This window comes from Capra hircus, chromosome 27 (assembly GCF_001704415.2).
Source record: "Capra hircus breed San Clemente chromosome 27, ASM170441v1, whole genome shotgun sequence".
NCBI classification, from domain to species: Eukaryota; Metazoa; Chordata; class Mammalia; order Artiodactyla; family Bovidae; genus Capra; species Capra hircus.
In genome coordinates this window covers 43,701,341-43,720,554 of record NC_030834.1, presented here as the reverse complement: position 1 = coordinate 43,720,554, position 19,214 = coordinate 43,701,341, and the positions used below count along the sequence as shown (strand labels likewise).

Below are 19,214 nucleotides of genomic sequence, written 5' to 3'. Positions count from 1 at the left end.
CATAAATTCTCGCACCCAGTAGGCTCTCTATACATATTTGTTGAATATTAAAGGCAACGCTTTCGTAATTGGAAGATGCAGTGTTCAACCCTTGACTCTCTATTTTTTAATGTTTCAGAGATTTTCCATTTTAGTACACGAGTGCATAGAATGAGCAAATTATGATTTATTCACGTGTTCCTTAGTGAATAATAGTCAGGTTTCTTGAGCTATTCTGTTTTGTCAGGTGATATTCTCAGATAGTCCTGTTGTCTTACGGTCATGTTACTATATACCACGATGTCACTGTAGGGCCATGCTGTGGCCTGTCCTGTGTGACCAGAGTCATGCTGTCCTTTTGTCATGTTATTGTAAATTGTGCTGTCTTATAGTCATGCTCTCATCGAGCACATATTGTCTATAGTTGTGTCGTCATGTATGTTACGTGTAGTACCATGCAGTGGTGTCATACAGCCATGTCATGCCTGTATGTGTGTATGTCCTGTTATATCACATGTTGTCATATCAGCACATAGTTGTGTCATATAGCTGCTCCATGTTTTGCCATGTAGCCATGTTGTTCTGAATCACACAGCATCACCCCAAGTGCACAGGTGAGTGACGCCATATCACTGTGCCCTCTGCGTGTCTGGAGAGCATGCCTGGTTCCATTCAAGGGGTGTTTTGCCTGCGGGGCTCTTGCTGTGCACCTCCTCCCCATGAGAGCACACGGAGCATCCTGTGTCCTGACTCCCAGCTGTCCTGAGGCTTCAGAGACGAAGGGTTCGCCTCCCCTTTACTCCCAGCCTGGGGGAGCGAAGGCAGACTGGGGCACAGGCAGAGTACGGTTGGCCCAGCCCACGGCCCAACCCTCTGAGACCACGCCCCCACCACCCTGGCCACGCCCTCCATATCAGGCCACTCTCCCAATCCAAGCCACTCCTCTCCCCCGCCATGCCTCAGCTCAGGCTTCACCAGCAGCTGAGATCGCACAACCCCTCAGGCCACGCCCCCTTCCCAAGCCACTCCCACTGCCCAGGCCACGCCCCTGGCTCATACCACGCCCCCAGCTCTGGTTTCCCAGGTCACCCTTCTCCGCTGCAGCCCTACCCCCGGCCGACTGCCTTCTTGGAGCAGCGGGACCCCGTCTGCTTCCTGCTGATGGAGCATTGATGGGAAGAAGAAGCCTCAGGAAAGGGCTGCCCTCTTCTTAGTGCTCTTGAAGTTGGCTTTGCCTGCAGCCCTGGTGGCCTCGCAGGTCTGTGCCAGCGAGCTTGGCAGGGCATCTGCAGGGCTTCTGAGCATCAGCTGTCCCCCCTGGGCTCCTTGGGGAGCTGCTGTCAGCTCACCCCTGGGTCACCTCGTGAGAAGGGCGGGCAGGTGGGAGACGGAGGAGGTGACTGACTCACTCACAGGCCTGAGATAAGCAGCTCCGCTGCAGAACACTTTCTGGGTTCACACCGGCCCCCCTCTCCATGGAAGGATGAGAACATGTGTGCACTCGCACAGGAGAACGAACTAGCTCCAGCAGGCCAGACCTGCAGCGTGGGCACCGGCCAGCTCTCCAGGGTGCACCTGGAGCGGGGACAGATTTCTCTCTCTCGTGTCAATTAGCATATGTGACTGTAGTCGTCTCCTAATGTAAATGAGACTCTGCACTAATGATGATGAACTCACAATGCATCATGTTTATTCCCTCATCACTGCTGCAGTCTTTACTGGGGGTCTCTGGGGAAGAAGGTGATAACACAGACAGAATCCCGTGGGCCCACGGGATCCCACCTTTCCTGTCACGGGATTCCAGGATGTGATCAGCTGGCGCAGGGCTTGGGGATATGTCTGAGCACAGGGAGGCAGAAGCCTGAAAACACGGAGCCAGAACCTCACCCACAAAGCCCCACTCAGTGCCTGGTCTGTGTGTGTTCAATCTACTTTAGCAGCAGCGCAACTCACCTTTTGGACGAGGACCAGATGGGAAACCAAGCGGGAGGGCCAGGGCTTTCACAGACCTCGCAGCCCCAAGTCGGGGAAGCCCCTCACCCGAGTGGCAGTATCCGCATCCACACTTGCCTGTGAATTAGCTGCTTTTCGGCAAATCCCAAGCGACATGAAGCCCATCAGCAGCCCATCGCCCCCAGGGTCTAGGTCCCCTGAGCCCATGGTCAGCGGTCCAGGCTGCACCCCCTCTGTCGCGTTGCCTGGTGCCAAATCACTGTTTCCACCCTCTTGCATCCTCCCTTCATCCCTGGACCGTCCTGCCCCTCCCCAGCGTGCCTCGGTTAAGACGCTTCATGGTTTAGACCAGTGAGCCCAGTTTCTCTCTCTGCCATGGCTCCTCCCGCTGCCGACTTGAGTCCTGGGGAGGAGAGGAGGGTCCCAGGTCGCAGACACTGACAGCCCCTCTTATTTGGGAGAAACGACCCCCAAAAGCTCCCTTGAGCTGCACCTGCTGACCCCAAGTCCACTCATGGCCGCGACATGAGCCCTGAGCATCCCGCTCCCTCCAGAGCTGCGGCCTCTCCTATGGCTTCCCAAACGGGGGCCTCAGGGCCTGGGCCTGGTGCCTCTGTCCCTCCCTGCCCCTGGCCAGGGAAGCCCCAGTGCTACCATTCACTGCCTAAGTAAGTTCCTAGGGAGTTTCCCACAGCCTAGCCGTGGTTTCTGCTCCTCTGAGCTGCTGCTGTTCACCGCACATTGTCCAGCCTCTGTGACATTAACCACATCGGCCTCTCTAAGGCCGTCTTCCTCCTGTCTGTACACAGGGCGCAGGACAGGATGGGGTGTAATTGGGGGGCTGATATTCCTGTCAGGTGACAGGGAATTTACAGGAGGTGTGGACTCGGTGGTCTTCATCTGTTTCTGGGAGTGTCAGTGTTCTCACATGGGCGTCCTGTGAGCTGACGGTGTCCAGGATCCTGTCAAGTCCATGGACCCGCATCCTTGGGAAGGGAGACACCTCATGTGTGGACCTCCCACTCCAGAGCCTCCCCGCTGCTGCTCGGGAGACGTGTTGCATTAGCTACTTCTCTGCGAGCTCGGGCAGGACCCCCGGGAAGGACAGACTCTACGCGTGTGCCTGTGCTGCCGTGTGTCCGCATCCCCGTGTGTCTGGACCCCATGTGTCCAGCTGCCAGCGAATCCCCAGCACTGATGGGGTTTGTCCCTGTGCCATGGGCCCTTGTACCCAGACACGAGGTGGGGATCCCTGGGTGGGGGGGTCCCGGGGCCACGGCTCTGAGGTGCTCGAAGAGGCAGCAAGTGTTGCAGTTCAGAGTAGGTGTTATCACAGGGAGGTCCACGGCCCGCCGTCCACGTGGGTCACCATCTGGGGTCAGTTGTCATTCTGGCGTGTGTTTCTGATGGTGAGGTGGTAACATCTGGAGGTCACAACCCTGGTGATGAGGATCAGCCCTGACCAGCATGCCCACTCACACAGGCTCGGCACTCCCGGCGTCTGCTTGTTCCCTCCAGCTTGTGGGGGTTCAGGTACTCTGGGAGCTGTTTACCCCATCTCAGGCTGGCTGCCCCAGGAGGCATTTGCTGGACGTACTGGGACCTCACTGCCTCCTGTTACCAGTGCCTGCGGCTCGTGGCAAAAGGCCGTGCTGGACCTTTAGGAGAAGAACCTGTCAGACGTGCACACAGTGCTAAACCAGCCACTGCATGTCCTGGGCATGACACACGGATGACAGATTCGTATGATCTTGCTGGAAATGATTCTTTAAAGGCTAAGGCCTAAATGCATTAATAATCGAATTTGAAATGGCATTTGCTTAAGACTGCGTTCTGGAGAAGTTAATATGCCACGGGCTCAACTAATACTGTCTCCCCACTTGTTCTTTGAACCAAAGAGTGATCCTTGGTTCACAGAATCTGAATTCCCTGAGGGTGTCAGTTACTGAGCCACCACCATCGTCATCATCATCGTGCTGTTACTGTGATTTCAACTTGTGGGATAGTGTTGAACACGTACAACGTAATAACCTGGATGGAGATGAAGTCCACTGAGAATGTCTTGAATTTGTGGGTCAGTTTTGATGCAAATTCAGTTATCATTGCATGATTCTTGTACCAAGTGAAAACCTGGTGTTGGTCCCTTCCAGGGCAGCAGGGGCAGAGTGGGTCAGGGTTGAGGGTGGGGCTGGGCGTGAAGCCCTCTGCCCTGTGGCTGCCCCTCCCCCGTCCCATTGTCAGCTCACAGTGGTGACCTCCCCTCCCTGTCGATGGGCCGCCTGGACCCTTGTCACGGTGACAAGAGCCCCTGGGGCCTGGGACATCCCTAAATGCAGCCAGTGCTGGTGGCCCCACCTACACGGAGCAGCTGAGTGTGTACAGCGTGCAGAGGGTGGGCTGCAGGAGCTCCTGGTGAGCTGGGGAGGGTGGGCTCCTTCACAGTGGGTCCTTGGCCTCTGTTTGGGGAGGGGGTGTTATATCTGCCCTGTGGGGCTTTCCCTTGGGCCTGGATTTGGAGGGAAGAGGAGGGGGAGAGACCCCAGGGCTGAGAGTCCTGTGTGCAGCCGGCTCTGCTGTCCAGGCTGCAGCTCTTCTGGAAAAGGAGGCCCTTTGTGCGGGGTCTCAGGGGATGGCCCCGCAGCCCCGCCTCCACTGTGCCCACAAGTGCCTGGCCTCTGCTAAGGTGCAACCTGCGGCGGTGTCCCCGCGAATCTTGGGACCTCCTGCAGAGCCTGGTGCACAGTCATGGGCCTGCTTTGTGAGCACTCGGTGCTTGTCCATTTGAATGTTTTTACTGAAACACAGCCTTATACGTTTGCTCATAATTATTTGTGCTTGAGAGATCTAACAGAGTTGTAATCAAAATAAAGTTTTCAATATTAAAATTAAGTGATAAATATATTGCTGTCATCTCAGCTGAGTAACATGAGTCACGTACAGCTGTGAACGTGTGTATAGTGTGTACAGACGCATATGACACAGTTGCTTTCATTTAAAAACTGCATCATGTAAAACACCTGCAACAGTGGTTTCTTTACAATGAAATCTGCTGAGATGCAAGGTTAGAGCTGGCTGTCCTGCTGGGGCAGCCGAGTTGCAAGCCTGCCTGTCAGGCTGCCGCTGAGTCTGAGTCTGTGGCTGAGCCGGGACTGACCAACGTCTCTGTCTGTTCTGTTTGCAGAGTCACAGTGCACCCTCTGCGGAGAGCCGGAAGGTGAGTGCCCCTTGTCCCGTGAGCCTCAGGTGGGCACACCGTGTCCTGTGATGGACACTGTGGAGCCCGTCGGAGGCAGGTTACAGGTCCATAGCCTGGTCTTTGCAGTGTTTGATGAAAAAGTGAGGAGAAGAATCAGAACCGAGCATGGGACAGGCACTGGGCAGGAGATGCTTGTCTCCAGAGGAGAATTGGCATTGCTCCCAGACCACAGCACTCGGATGTGGATTCAGAAATGTTTGAGACGTGTTTTTATGGGCTTTAGATAAATTAGCTGTTGTGCAACAGGCCTCACATGAAAGGAGGCCTCTGGGAGCCCTTCCTTCTTAGCTGTCACGGTCAGAAGCTGAGAGGGTGGGGTCCGAGCAGCAGCACCCCAGCAGTGTGTGGCGTGTTCCCCCCCACCCACAACGGGGCTTCCGTCCACGCATGGGATCACACCACCAAGGAGGTGTCTGCCCACAAGTTGAAAAAAGAGTGAGCAAGGGGTTAACTTGAAAATTCTGTCAAGCACTGCACTGCCTGGGTTCTGTGGACTGTTTGGAACTGCTCCTGTGCTGTTTGAGGGTCATGTGGTGAGCTGCGGGTAGCTCAGATGCTGATGTCTTAAGCTTCACTGTTATGGAAACATGACATCTGGGGCCTGGTGTTTCCAGGGTCAAACAACGTTTAAGGTCCTGGGGCAGCTGCTCCCGGATGACGGTTGGGAGCGGGTTTCATCTGTGTGATGTGGGAACCTCGGAGATGCCAGGGGTCATGGGGGGTCAGGGGTCCTGTGGGTTGTGGGTGTCCTGAGGTGTCTGGGGGTGACAGATGGAGTTCTCCAATGTGTCCTGTGTCTTTTCCTGTTGTCTCAGCTTCTTCCTGTCTTCCCCACATGGGCCGAGCCCATGCCTGGGCCTCCCATCTAATCCCCTTGTCCTCTGCGCCCCCGGTTTTTGTGGAAGTGTGTGCCACACACACTGCAGGAGTCTTGAAGCATGAAGCTGTTGTACATGGTGGTGTCTGCAAACCCATGCCGAGTTTCACTCTCCATGTTGCCGTGAGCCGCCGTCTGTGTTCCGTGGGCTGACGGTGTGTGCGTGGGGTTGTCGCCGGTGAGTGGAGTCAGCAGAGCCTGGTGCGCAGGGAGGGCTGAAGCACTGATTCAAGCACACGTGTCGTCTGGATTCCAGGCTGGGTCGAGGGGTGTCAGTGTTTCCATGGATGCCTGGGGGGCAGGATGGAGTAGATGAGCCCTGGCTGGCCAGCAGCAGAGCACGGTGGAGCCAGGACCAGGTCCAGGCAGAGGCCCAGCCCTACACTCAGACCCGGGCCTGCCCGACCAGGATAAGCTTGTGGCTGCGTCCACCTGCCCAAGGTCCAGGTCAGGAGCGCTGTCAGCCCGGCAGGAAGACCTGTTGGGGGAGGGGAGATGCATCTGTCCTTGTTCTGGGGCAGATGGGCTTGTGGATGTTTAATCAGAGTAGTTGGTGTGAGAGTGACCCCAGTCATCCAGCTGGAGGAGCCCTGAGGGTCAGGGTGGTCTCAGGCTGCAGCCAGGTGGCCATGGGACCAGGGCTGACCCCTCGCAGGACTCCTCCCCTCTCACAGTCATTTCAGGGTTTCAGCCATGCAAGTGGGGTTGCTCCACACCAGAGACCAGGAAAGATTGGATGGCAAGGCCTCAGCTGTGCTTTATTTTTGAAAAGCCCGATCATATGAATATTCATACATTTTAAAATCATTTAAGTAATTAGTCTGAGTGAGGGCTGGCTGGGTGCAGTGAGCAGAATCTGAAATCAGCTTTTTTGTTCATAATTTCTTCAGCAGCTTCTATCAGTTAACTCGTAAGCCTGCTGCAGAGCGAGGATCAGAGCCAGTGGCTGGCGGCAGGATGTCGGGCTCAGATCTGGGCCCATGCACTCATCACACCCGGAAGGTTAAGGCATCAATTGATGGAGCTCCCTTTCTTGTCAGGGCTGTGAACAGTGTTTCACCACTAAACCAGTCAAGTGGGAAACACCTATTTGCATTCTAATGATGAGTTCTCTGGGAGAGAGCAGTTCCTGGATCCAGATTGAATAGTTAGCGTTGCCTCAGATGATAGTATCTGTCACGCCAGTGAGACTGGGAACCAAGCTGAGGGAGGCTGCGGACCTCAGGACTCTGAGGTTGTGGGCTCCTGCACTGCGGAGGCCTGCTTTCCAGAGACCATGACAGTTTAATTGTGTTTAAAATGCAGATCACAGTTTGAACATACCAGTTGCTTGCACTCTCTACATCGCAAGGCTTCTGAAATTTGGATGACTATGTTTTTCTGAGATGAGGTTGTTCAACGGAATTAATCGTGATTTATTGAAATCTTCTTTCTACCCAGAATGGGGACCCATTCCATAAGGAGAAAAAGTTTAAGATTTACTAAGAGCAATCTTATTTGTTGACGTAATTTTCTATACTAATTTAATTTGATAAATTAGACCATCTCAACTTGTATCATTTTCCTAGTGGTTCCTGTTGTCATTTAGACCTTGGAAATAACTGGATGTCATATAGCAAGGTCACCGTCTAAGGTTTCCTTGACACTGAAAGACTCTCTGAAGGTTTTGTATGATATAATCCATCACTGTAATACAGGGAGATGATTTAGGGTATATGGTGGTTTTCAAATATCATTGACAGATGCATGTTACCGCTTGCTTATTAGCAAGACCACCAAGAAAATTGTGGGCCGTGGTGGGACCATAGCCATCTAATCATGGACTTGTCTGTTTACACTCTGTGGTTCAACCTGGTCTCCTTCCTAAGAAATTTTCTGAGGTGGGAAGACAGATCCTGATGCCTGGTAGGGTCAAGGAGAACTTATTTGAAATCCGCTCTAATGTAATGACAGTGTCTTACATTTATGTCATTTAACCCAATTAAAACTAAGGAATGAAATAGGCTCTTATGATACAAATCTGGCATGCAGGAATGTGCTACAAAAATGTTATGATGGATTTTAGAAACAAAGATTTTTCAGTGATAGAGGCCTTAATATGATCACTTCAAAGCAGTGGACCATTTGTGGTGGCATATACATTGGATCACTGGGAAAATGTTTGTAGAAATGCCAATCCAGAAACAAGATTAAGGTTAAAAAATGGAAATTTTAACCAAATCTCAAAAAGTTTGAAGTGAGAGATTTTCTTTCTAAATCTGAATATTTTTTCACTTTGATCATTTAAAAACAGAAATTGCATACTGCTACTGGAATTTGGGACAAACATATACACTCCAATGTTTTAATATAAATAGAATGAGTCCAAAATACCTCTTCTCCCTTCATAACCCCTGAGTAAAAACAAACAAACAAAAAAGAATTTTCCCTGTATTTGTATTATTATGTTCTTGATTTTTTTTAAGTGCAAATATTCAAGATTTTCCCTACTAGTGACTATAAACGATGGAAATTTCCACACTATTTTTATACCTTAATTGAGAGTGTGTCATCCTGAGATTTTAAGGCCTCTCAACAATTAGGGAAAATAATAAGGTTGCTTTTAGATAACTGGGCATCAGAGGGTTCAGAGAAAAGCATTCTCCGCCCCCTCCCAGCCCCCACCCCCGTCTGCAGAAATGGGGGTGTCGGTTCTCAAATAGCAACAACCAGTGCCCCTCTGGTTCTGAGATCATAGCTTTTTAATTGTATGCTTCAGATAAAAATTATTTTCTTCTGATTGTTCTTCTTGGATGGTTAGTGGCAGATAACCACCATTTATTAAGTTCTCCACATGCGCCAGGCACTCTAGAAAAAATTAGTGTTGCTTAGGAACTGAAGAATTCACCTAATTTGTGAGAGAAAACAGAACCCTGCTCCAACCAATCTGTCTTCCAGGACCTTAAAATGGCTTGTGTTATAGTGGAAATCAGAAAACACTGCCTAGGGGAAGACAGAGAATACTGTTCCTCATAAAAGTTTATGATGGGGGCATAGAAGCATGGATGACATCCCATCCCCGCTACAGACATAAAGTCGCTGTATGATTTTATCAGCATTTGCTTTCAGCACATAGTTGAACTGGATAGAATGAAAGAAAGCAAGGGAATCACTTAGGTCCCAAGAATTAGGGGGGGATTGTAAATCTGAGGGTGGGCGTGAGTCCCGAGGCAGTGGCCCCTGGGCAGTAAACCCCGAAAGGATGGGAGGCAGTCAGAGAAGAGGCGTGTTGCACGTGCAGCCTGGAGGCGCAGAGGGTAGGGGCGATGCCAAGGGGTGCTGGGGCTGAGCCCTGGGAATGAAACCCAGAAGCTCAGTGAGCTTCCCCGTTTGTGAGAGAAGGCCTAGAGATCATCTGCCCGAGAAAGCGCTGAAGGAAGCTTATCACATCTCCACGGCCATGGGTAGAACATGGCCACCAATGGTACGCACACTCCAGGCACGGATGTGAGACCTGAATTCCCAGGAGCTGAGTCAGAGGTCCACGTGGTGAAATTAATGTGGACATTGTTCTAGAAGCAGAAGCGTTTAGGATTCTGTCCAAGTCTGACTGCTGTGGCCGATTCCAATCACAAATTATCTGCAGGATCTTTGACAAAATGGGGCTCCAGGAACTCCTTCTCCACTTAAAAATAAGCCTCATTTTAGATAAACATACAGTGAAATATTACATGTCGTATAAAGAAACTTCAGGGTGAGGAAACCTGGTAGAAGGATGAGAATCACCAGACCTGCAGAGGTGCTAGGTAGGTTTAAAGTTAGTAAATAGATTCTCAAAAGGAAAAGAGGCCAGAGTTAAGGAAGTATCTGGTATGAAAACAAGGACAGATTATAAAAACAGTGTGTCTGGAAACAAGAAATGTCATTGAAATTCGCTGCCGTGTCCATATGTTGTAAGTGGATTTGACAGAGCTGAAAAGGGAAGAGCTGACTAGGAAAGTGATACGAGGCCACCAACTAGAGCTCCACACAGACTCGGGAAGGAGACATGAAGCAAGAATGCAGGTGCAGGGGAGGCCTGCGGGAAGCACAAGCACGCGCCGGGAGTTAGGTGAGAGGTTAGGGAGAAGGCGGAGATGAGGCTTTGCTCATGAAGGGAAGGCTGAGGTTTTCCCGGAACTGAAGCAGCAGGTCTCGCCTCTTGATCCACAGACTCCCAGTGTTGAAGACAATAAATAAGGATGCCCACATCTTATAAAGGGAAGCTACAGAATATGCGAGCTGAACTAGTGATCTTAAGTATAGCCAGAGACGACGATGAAGAGGAGGCTTCCCGTCGTAAAGACTGACGCTAAATGGACTGTAACCGACCATTTCTGAGAAAATAGAGGGAGTGGGGAAGATGCCTCACATGCAACAGAAATCTCACCAGAAGGGGCGAGAGAAGGTGGAGAGGTGGGGAGGCGCAGATAACAGAATCCATGAAAAGAAAGGGTGGAGGGGAGAGGGGAGGCCCAGATAACAGAATCCATGAAAAGGGAGGGTGGAGGGGAGAGGGGAGGCCCGGATAGCAGAATCCATGAAAAGGGAGGGGAGAGGGGAGAGGGGAGGCGCAGATAACAGAATCCATGAAAAGAGAGGGTGGAGGGGAGAGGGGAGGCCCAGATAACAGAAAACATGAGACAAGAGGGTGGAGAGGAGAGACTAAAGGGCTCAGATAACGCAGAATACATGAGAAAAGAGACTCAGGTGTTTTTACACATCAATAAAAGTATTTAACGATAAAAAGTTACAGTTCTTAGAAGCTAAAACAGTAGAATTGACTCAATATGCAAAAAAGAAGCAAGAAGAAAAAGAGGATTACAACGAGAAACTGACAGATCCAGAATCCGATGGGAAACCCTCGCCTCAATTTTTGAGCAGAATCTTGCAGGAGGGAGCTGGTCCCCAGGGAGAGCAGAGGATCCAGGGCATTTCCCAGGCACCCAGCATCCCTGCTGGGAGCCCTGTCTGTTGTTTGCTGAAGGGAGATATTTCTGGCCGAGGTCAAGGTTTAGTCTTCTGCTTGACCTCAGTTCTTCTGTGCTGTGGCTCTGGGGCCACTGCACATGCTTGCCCAAACGGTCTGAGCTTTTGTTGGAAATGTTTGCAGGAGTCCAGGACCCTCTTGGCTCCAGAGGAGCAGACATTCCTTGGACCACACTCTCTCAGCAGAGCATCTCTGCGTGCCCTCCCTGGGGCCATGAGTTAACACATGGACCCTCTGGATTCTGGTCCTACATCCTAACACAGAACTGCAGGAGTGCACAGACAGGCTGCAGAAGGGCTGGTGGGGACTCTGTGTGTGTGTCTGAGATGAGGAGGAAGGGAGATCATGGGACACACAGGACTGGTTGGCATTTGATATCTCAGCAGAGCTTAGTTTCCTGTGTACAGAGAAATGAGACTTGCAATATATTTGTATTAAATGTAGAAAAGTCCAGAAAAGCCTTCAGGGACTAGCTGGCACTCCGTCTCCCTGCTGGTGCTCTGGGTGCTCTCCATCACCTGCAGACACTCACCCTCTGGACGCCTCTGTGCCCTGTTGTGCTTCCTCTCAGCCTTCCTTGCCTCCTTCTTCCTCTCGGGGTTCCTGCTGCAGCTCAGTGCGTGTCAGACTCGGAGCTGAGCGCTGGTCTGTCGGCACTTTGAGCACAGGAGCCCTGTTGCTTCATCTCTGCCCCCGACAAGCCCATGTTCCTGACTGTTAGGGTATCTGGTCTTATTGTCGACTCAAGTAGTTGTATAAGCTGTGCTTCGACTCAGAGGTGAAGCCACAGCCATTATGTGTAATAGAACAGAGTGAAAATGGATATGAATTGCACATACCATCTGGTGTCTGAGACTGTCACAATTATGCATTTATGCAGAATGATGTAAAATGCACAAATGAACCCTAATTTGCAAATTTCTTTTTTTTTTTTAGATTATGCAATATCTGAGTTTTAGGCATTCAGCTGGCACTGAAACAATTTTACCTCATTACTTTGCTCAAAGAATAAATACATATTCTGTGTTTCTGGCCACTGGACAATTTAGATATCAGATTTCAGGTTCTCTGTGTGTAGAGAAAGTGCTGTCTGTTTTCTTGCCAGTCAACTCATGCCTGTCTGTTGCCATGCTTCATGTCTGTTGAAGCACGAACGAGAGGTGAAGGCGCACGTGCAGTGTATGTGCTTGGCTGCTGCTGCTGCTCAGTCACGCCAGTCGTGTCCGACCCTGTGCGACCCCATGGACGGCAGCCCACCAGGCTCCCCCGTCCCTGGGAGTCTCCAGGCAAGAGCACTGGCGTGGGGTGCCATTTCCTTCTCCAACGCATGAGAGTGAAAAGTGAAAGTGAAGTCGCTCAGTCATGTGTGACTCTTAGCGACCCCATGGACTGCAGCCTGCCAGGCTCCTCCATCTATGGGATTTTCCAGGCAAGAGTACTGGAGTGGGGTGCCATTGCCTTCTCTGACTTGAATGCTGAGAAGGGTCAAATCAGAGGTATTCCTAGTAATTCATAAACCACCCTGCAATACTGGGAAGGATGGATAAGGAGAAATTTAACATGAGGGCAGGCTCTGACATTCGTCTTCCCTGTTAGAATGTTGCCATCGGGAATGCACGAACTTTGTTTTAAAATTTGAATCTTATTCATATCGTCTCAGGACCCGTGGATAAAATAACCCCCATTTAGGTTGCCTTTTGGTTGATCTGATGAGATTTCAGTGTCGTCAAGAAAATTCTTTCCATCTTCTCAAGCTCTAGAGAAGAGAGAAGTGAATGTTTGTGTTCCCTGAGAATGAGTCCATGCAGAGGGTGCATAATCTCCACCCTTCACCTCTTTTCCTGTGATTTTCTGAGCCTGAGTTTTGAACTGTACATCGGCAAACATTGTGAGAGCCCTTTGGGAATCTCATTCTGAGGTGCCAGGTGCCGAGTGCTGAGATGTTTTCAAAGATAAGGAAGCGTCTCTGTGCCTTGGACCTTCAGGCGGAGCAGGCTCGGGGCTTAGTGACCGTCCTGGTGCCGCCAGCCTTGGAATCTGCCTCCTCCAGTGGGTCCCCAGAGCAGCAGCAAGGCCCTGCCAGCCACGAGACACATCTCAGATGGACGGAGGTGAGGAGGAGGCCTGGCGGAGCGTCAGAGTCATGGCTCGGCCTCTGGGGCTCCAGGACAGCAACCTGCACTCTCGCGCGCCGTCTGCCCTCCTCTGGTGACTGTGCTGTGCCTTCATCCTTGCCTTCCTCTTGGATTTTCTTCTTTTTCCTGCCTGCATTTCACAAGCACTGACTGAGTCCCAGGACTCCACACTGGGTGCCAGGAAGGAAAGCTGGAAGGCATTGCAAGCTATACGAGCTCTGAGAATGTGCTGCAAAGACTATCCATCATGGTCTGCAGTGTCTGTCATAAGTGATTCACAGAAGATATGATTTGAAGTCAAGGTCGAACAGTTGACCTTTCTCCAATACTTGTCCAAGTTTGTGTTTACAGTTTGGCTGGGTTTTAGGAGTTACTTGTTTTTAAGTGACTGACAGAGATGAGAAACCCTTCTCACTGAATCCCTTGTTTTTTATTAATAATATATATTCATAATTTTGCTTTTCTCTCTGATTGTTACATCTCACTACCAATGTTATGAATAACAAGTTATTGAGTCTTCCCAGTATCTATCAGTGTAGAATGACCTTGGAGGTAAACTTTCTAACGTAGAATTTCTGTGTTCTTCCCCAGCCAATCTTGTGATCAAATGACCCAGAACTCAGGCTGTGGACTTACAAGTTAGCAAAATGCTTGCAAGTGCTTTTAAAAAGAGAACAGTTGCTGTGGTGTCACAGACAGACCAGTGGTCTTGGAACCAAGAAAGCAAACTAGATGTCTGACTCATTACCCTAAAAATGTTGAACTAACAGCGGTTCTCCCTTCATGGGATCCCTGAGGGGTCCTGTGAGAGAACGTGCGTGGAGGTGACTGCTTTCCTGGCTGGCGAGCGTTCTCAGGAAAGGCCTGGCCCTCGGGTACGCTCCAGGTGGTAGATTTCTTCCCCTTCTCTTTCCCATGTTTCCCTCTTGAAAAGGCCCCTCCCTTCCCACTGTAGACACACTGTCTTCCCTTCAGCTCTGCTCTCTGTTGACCATGAACGCTCCCCACCCCCCGCCCCACCTGTGGACCATGGGTGGTTTTGTTTCCTAAACGTTGAGTGGCCTCGTCTCACCAACATGGGAAATGACGTGCAGGTAGGGGCTGTGTAGCCTGAGCAGGATCAGGAGTGTCAGAGATGCTCAGCCACGTGTAATGAGAGGATAGTCAGGAGCGTTCGGCGTGCTGGAACGTGTTTCTCTGAGACGAGAAATGGAAGTTCTTCCACCGTAGAATACGCGGTGGGCGAGGGAGAGCCTTTGATGGATGTGACTACTGATCATCTGAACTTCATTAACTAATAGGATACAAAATTGTTGGCTCTGCCCTTAAAAATGGGTGTTGAAATACATGCCTTTTTTGGCTCTTGCCTTATATCCAAAGTTACTCACTTTCCTGGAGAGAAACACAGTGTGTGCCTCCAGGGACAGGAGAGTGGGGCCAGGAATCAGGGGCTGGTGGTCCAGCTTCTTCCTGTTGATGGAAGTGTGAACTTTCATGAGAAGCTGACCCTGTGGACCTGCTGTTCACAGCCGAAGCATTTCCCAGTTTTGTGTCTACACACACACACATACGCACACACACACACACATGTCTGCAGAGAGAGCTGTTAGCGTCTAATGTCTCGTTCTATTTTCTAGATACTCTGCATGGACATCAGATAGGTTTTCATGATGTTACACATCACTGACCTTCAGTTTAGTGAAACCCAGTGTCTTACTGTGAGATGAGTGGCGACAAAGGCAGATGGAAACAAATTGTTCAGAATTGTGACTAGGGCTGCCCCACTTCCTGTTGTTCAAGTTTATAAATCCTCTACCTCTTTATGAAACCGATGGCAGTGTAGGCAGACTAACTATTGCCAGGCTAATTAATAAATTAAACTAATGATAAATGTACAAATAAAAATAAGTGAAAAGAGGGGAAAGAGTATAAATTGGGAATACAAGATTAGAACTAAACTGATTTTGAAACAAATCCAGCTTTCTCCCCTTAGAACCTGTAGACCTTACCAAATTTTGTAACTTCACTGAGGCAAAAACCTTCATCTGCAACATGGGTAGAACAGTATCTACATTTGAAGGCAATTTTAAGATTGTAGTGGCTAGCATAGTGCCTGCATGTGTAGGGACTCAGTGACGTGTGTATCTGTTTTATTTACTTTTTTATTCAGTTGTTGATTATTCCATTTCTGCATATTTATTCTGTGTCTAGTTGTCAGGTATCATTCTAGGTATTGGGGCAATACAGAATGGGGAGATAGCTGCACATCTAAAGAAACACTGACAAAATGGCAGTTGTAATAAGTAGTTATAAATAAACCAATGGCTGTAACAATGATGATGATGAAACAGGCATAGTGAAATAATTTTACTACAATTGTAGTAAACAATTTTACTACTCCCAGTTCAGTTCAGTCTCTCAGTCGTATCCGACTCTTTGCAACCCCATAAGGCATGCCAGGCCTCCCTGTCCATCACCAACTCCCAGAGTCCACCCAAACCCATGTCCATCGAGTTGATGATGCTATCCAACCATCTCATCCTCTGTCGTCCCCTTCTCCTGCCCTCAATCTTTCTCAGCATCAGGGTCTTTTCCAATGAGTCAGCTCTTCGCATCAGGTAAAATTTGGCCCTTAAGGTAGAGAGGCTGCTCAGGGTAAGGAGAGAATAGAGGATGAGGGAGAGAATCTTTCTATTTAATTTTTTTACATCTTGGGACTCCTGTAAAAGGTAGCTATAGAAACCTTCCACCTCTGTCCGCCAGAACAGTTTCTCTTCCTTGACAGAAGAGAGAGCCGGTCAGAGGGACCGTCCCGCCCCGTGATGCCTGGTCAGCACCTGAGTCAGTGCCCTGTGCAGGTCGGCAGACGCCTGTGGGCTCAGGCAGGGTCCCTCGCTGTCACATCACCAGCAGATTCCTCGGGGCCTGCACCAGAGGGGTTCCCAACCTCTGTCCTGACACTCTCAAAGGCTCAAGAGGAAAGCAGGGAAGAATAAGCACCCAAATGGCTCTTCCCTCAGTCCTCCAGACCTCACCATCCTTGGCTTTTGGTCCGGGAGGGGCCCAGGCTGGGAGAGGTGTAGGCTGTGGTGGCTGCTTCTGAAAAATGCTCAGTGACCTTGAGTAAAACAAATTTCCACTCAGGTCTTCCTAGGAGTGATTAGCTGGGGGGTGTCTTTCCAGTACATCCCAAGTGGGCTCTGCACAGAGGCACCACACTGAGGTGGGGCTCAGCTCTGACGCAGATGCCACATGACGACTGAGCAGGCTGATTGGCTTAAATGTAGGACGTTGACCTGGTATCAGTCCTTTAATAGGCCCACGTCCTATTGGTTTTGAACAATATCATTAGAGTGATTTCAGTATGCTCCTTTTTCTCAAATCCTAAAACAGTTACTTAGGTATTGTGAAGCAAAAACAAGAAAGTTATGTAATCAGATTTAAGAAGTAATTAGAATAACATCATTTTAGGTAAAACGTGAGATAATTGAATTTGAACGACTGTCTCTACAATCAGCACTTGTTTCAGGTCTGGGGTCCAGGCCACGCCTGTGAATTGGTGCCGTTAGAGGGTCTGTGAAGTAGGAGGACATCAGCTAGGGGACAAATGACATCTGTCGGAAAGAAAGGCACGCACTCATGTAAATGCCGTAACATTTGTAACTCTCCATTACGATGGTGCCAGAGAAGCAGCAAACAGTTTCAGCTGTGGAAGGAATATTCAGATGCCCAGTAATGGACGTGGGGACAGCATCTGAGACCAGTAGTGAGCTGGACCCTGAAAGGGGACAAAGGCCTGGAGACCATGGTGTTCGGGTTTGAAGGCTCCATAAGGCAGAAAGCATGAACAGCTTTCCATATCAAGCTCCAGGCTTTTCATACAGCTCTTCAGGGGGCCCGTGAGCCAAAGGTGCACAGAGGTTCTGCAGCCATGTGCAGAACTTTGAGCATCTGTGTCTGCTTCGGGGCAGAAGGACATAGTCTTCATCAATTTCTCCTAGAGATTTATGACCACAAAACGGTGAAAAGAGCCATGGGCTTGGGAGCCTGGAAGGAAGACCCTCAGTCTGTTAACATATCAACACTTTGTGCTCCCATCTCCACCTCAGATCTCTGACAAAATCCACTTGACCCCTGGGAACTAACCTTGGTCCTGCCCGCTCCTGAACCCCTACTCAGGGCCTACGTCTGCAGTAAGATGGAGAAACTGCACTGCCAGATGGCTGCTGAGCGAGTTTTGTTTGTCTGGATGTGGTTGTCAGTTTGTAGACAGGCCTTCACCTGGACCATGAATACTCACCCTGACCCCTGGAGCCGCATCGCTGGCCAGGCAGGAAACACCCACCTGCCACGTACGGGCTTGAGGACATAGGTGCCCCCCCACCCCAGCATCTCCGGAAGACCGGGATCCAGGAGGTTGCCCGTTGGGCTCGCAGCCCCCATTGCGACACTGAGGGAGTCTGCGCTCCACTGGCCCTCCGCTCCTGGTGCGGCGTGCCTGGGAGCTCAGGGCTAGGGGTGGGTGGGCGGGAGAGGGGGGGGCCAGCCTGGGCGGGGTGGAGGCCTGGCCAGGGGTCAGGCTTGCAGCCTGCTGATGGGCACAGACTGCCCATCTTTCCCAGAAGGCCACCTGGCTCCCGGCAGCCCGGGCAGTTTACTGCATGAAAACATCAGTTTGAATTTGAATTTAATCCAAATTCTCTAGCCAATATGAATTCCTCAACTCAGAAGCTGTTTTTAACGAACTGGAATATATACTGCATGTGAAATTAAGATAACTTGTAGGATTCCCAGCGAGGAAAATGGGATTCTGTTCAAAGAGTGCTGCAAGAATGGCATTGACGTATAATTCCAAATGGGAAACTTTAAATAAATTTTATGCAGTTTAGTGCCTACAGAGAACTGGTTGACTCTGGGCAACTGTAATATTCCTCCTGATTTTGAAATCAGTTTGAAACCTGAGTCATTCTATAACCATCTTTCATTGAAAGTCTTGTCAATCTAAATAACAGCTTTATGATAAAAATCATTTAGAATGCTATGTCTCAGCCTAACATCATTGTCTGTTTATCACTTCTTAATTTGCATTTGTCAGATTTTCCTTACATGGAAAATGCATTTTAAAATTACACTGTAATGTACATGAGAGATAAGATTATTTAAAATAGTAGTGCTTCTCTCCCCAAATGTCAGTGTGCTGGAATGAACACACACACACACACGTAAATATAACCACAGGTCACTGGCATAGAAACATAAGATGAGTGACTTTGGATTCACTTTCTGAGGTAATTTTTAAAATTTATCCTATTTTTTGTTTTAATGGTGGTCCAGCTCAATTAAACCTAAGAATTACATGCCTAACATCCATACTAGTAAGAGGAGAGAAGAAATCCGCTTGCTCTTAATTTACTGACTTAACTATGCTTCATACTTCTCTAATTTCTTCACTGGGGAGCTTTTATTAAATACCCTTCATGATCCTTCCTGAAACAGCAGGGCTACCTGTAGCAGGCACGGCTGCGCGCTTGCTGCTCTCTGCGTCGGGCTCAGCATTTCACAGCTCTCCACTTTCCTTCTCTGATTATTCCTTGCTGGCCACCAGAAGTGCAGCAGCGAAGTTGCCAGCCCAGGCACACATGAGCCCTGAGAGCCTCGGACTGGGTTCAGAGCCGCCTGACACCGCACCGGGCTCTGCTGTCTTCCTGAGCAGTGACACAGAGCATCTCTTGTTTTGTGTGTATAATGTGATAAAGATGAAGGATGAGGAAGAAGTCTTAGAAGGTCATGCGGTCTCCGCCCCTGGGCTGCAGTTGAGTAAATGCATCTTGGGTAGGCAGAGCAGCGGCACAGATTCCTGAGCTATCTAGCTTGTGGCAGAGAGTTTGGAATAAAGAAGGAAGACACGATGATAGATTTGTACCCTGCGCGCCAAAGGAATGTTCCGTGAATCACATTCCTGAGTCGCCCTGGACCCCGCGCTGAAGCAGGACAGTGGTGGCTTCA

General features: G+C 49.8%; 1 protein-coding gene across 1 annotated transcript in view; it reads left to right on the top strand.

Annotated features, from left to right (window-relative positions):
* Nucleotides 5,117-19,214, top strand: part of DLGAP2 (DLG associated protein 2) — a 275,245-nt gene continuing 261,147 nt past the window's right edge. The window contains exon 1 of the mRNA XM_018042138.1: nt 5,117-5,146. The gene's annotated coding sequence lies outside the window, so the exon portion shown is untranslated. The remainder of the gene's footprint in view (nt 5,147-19,214) is intronic.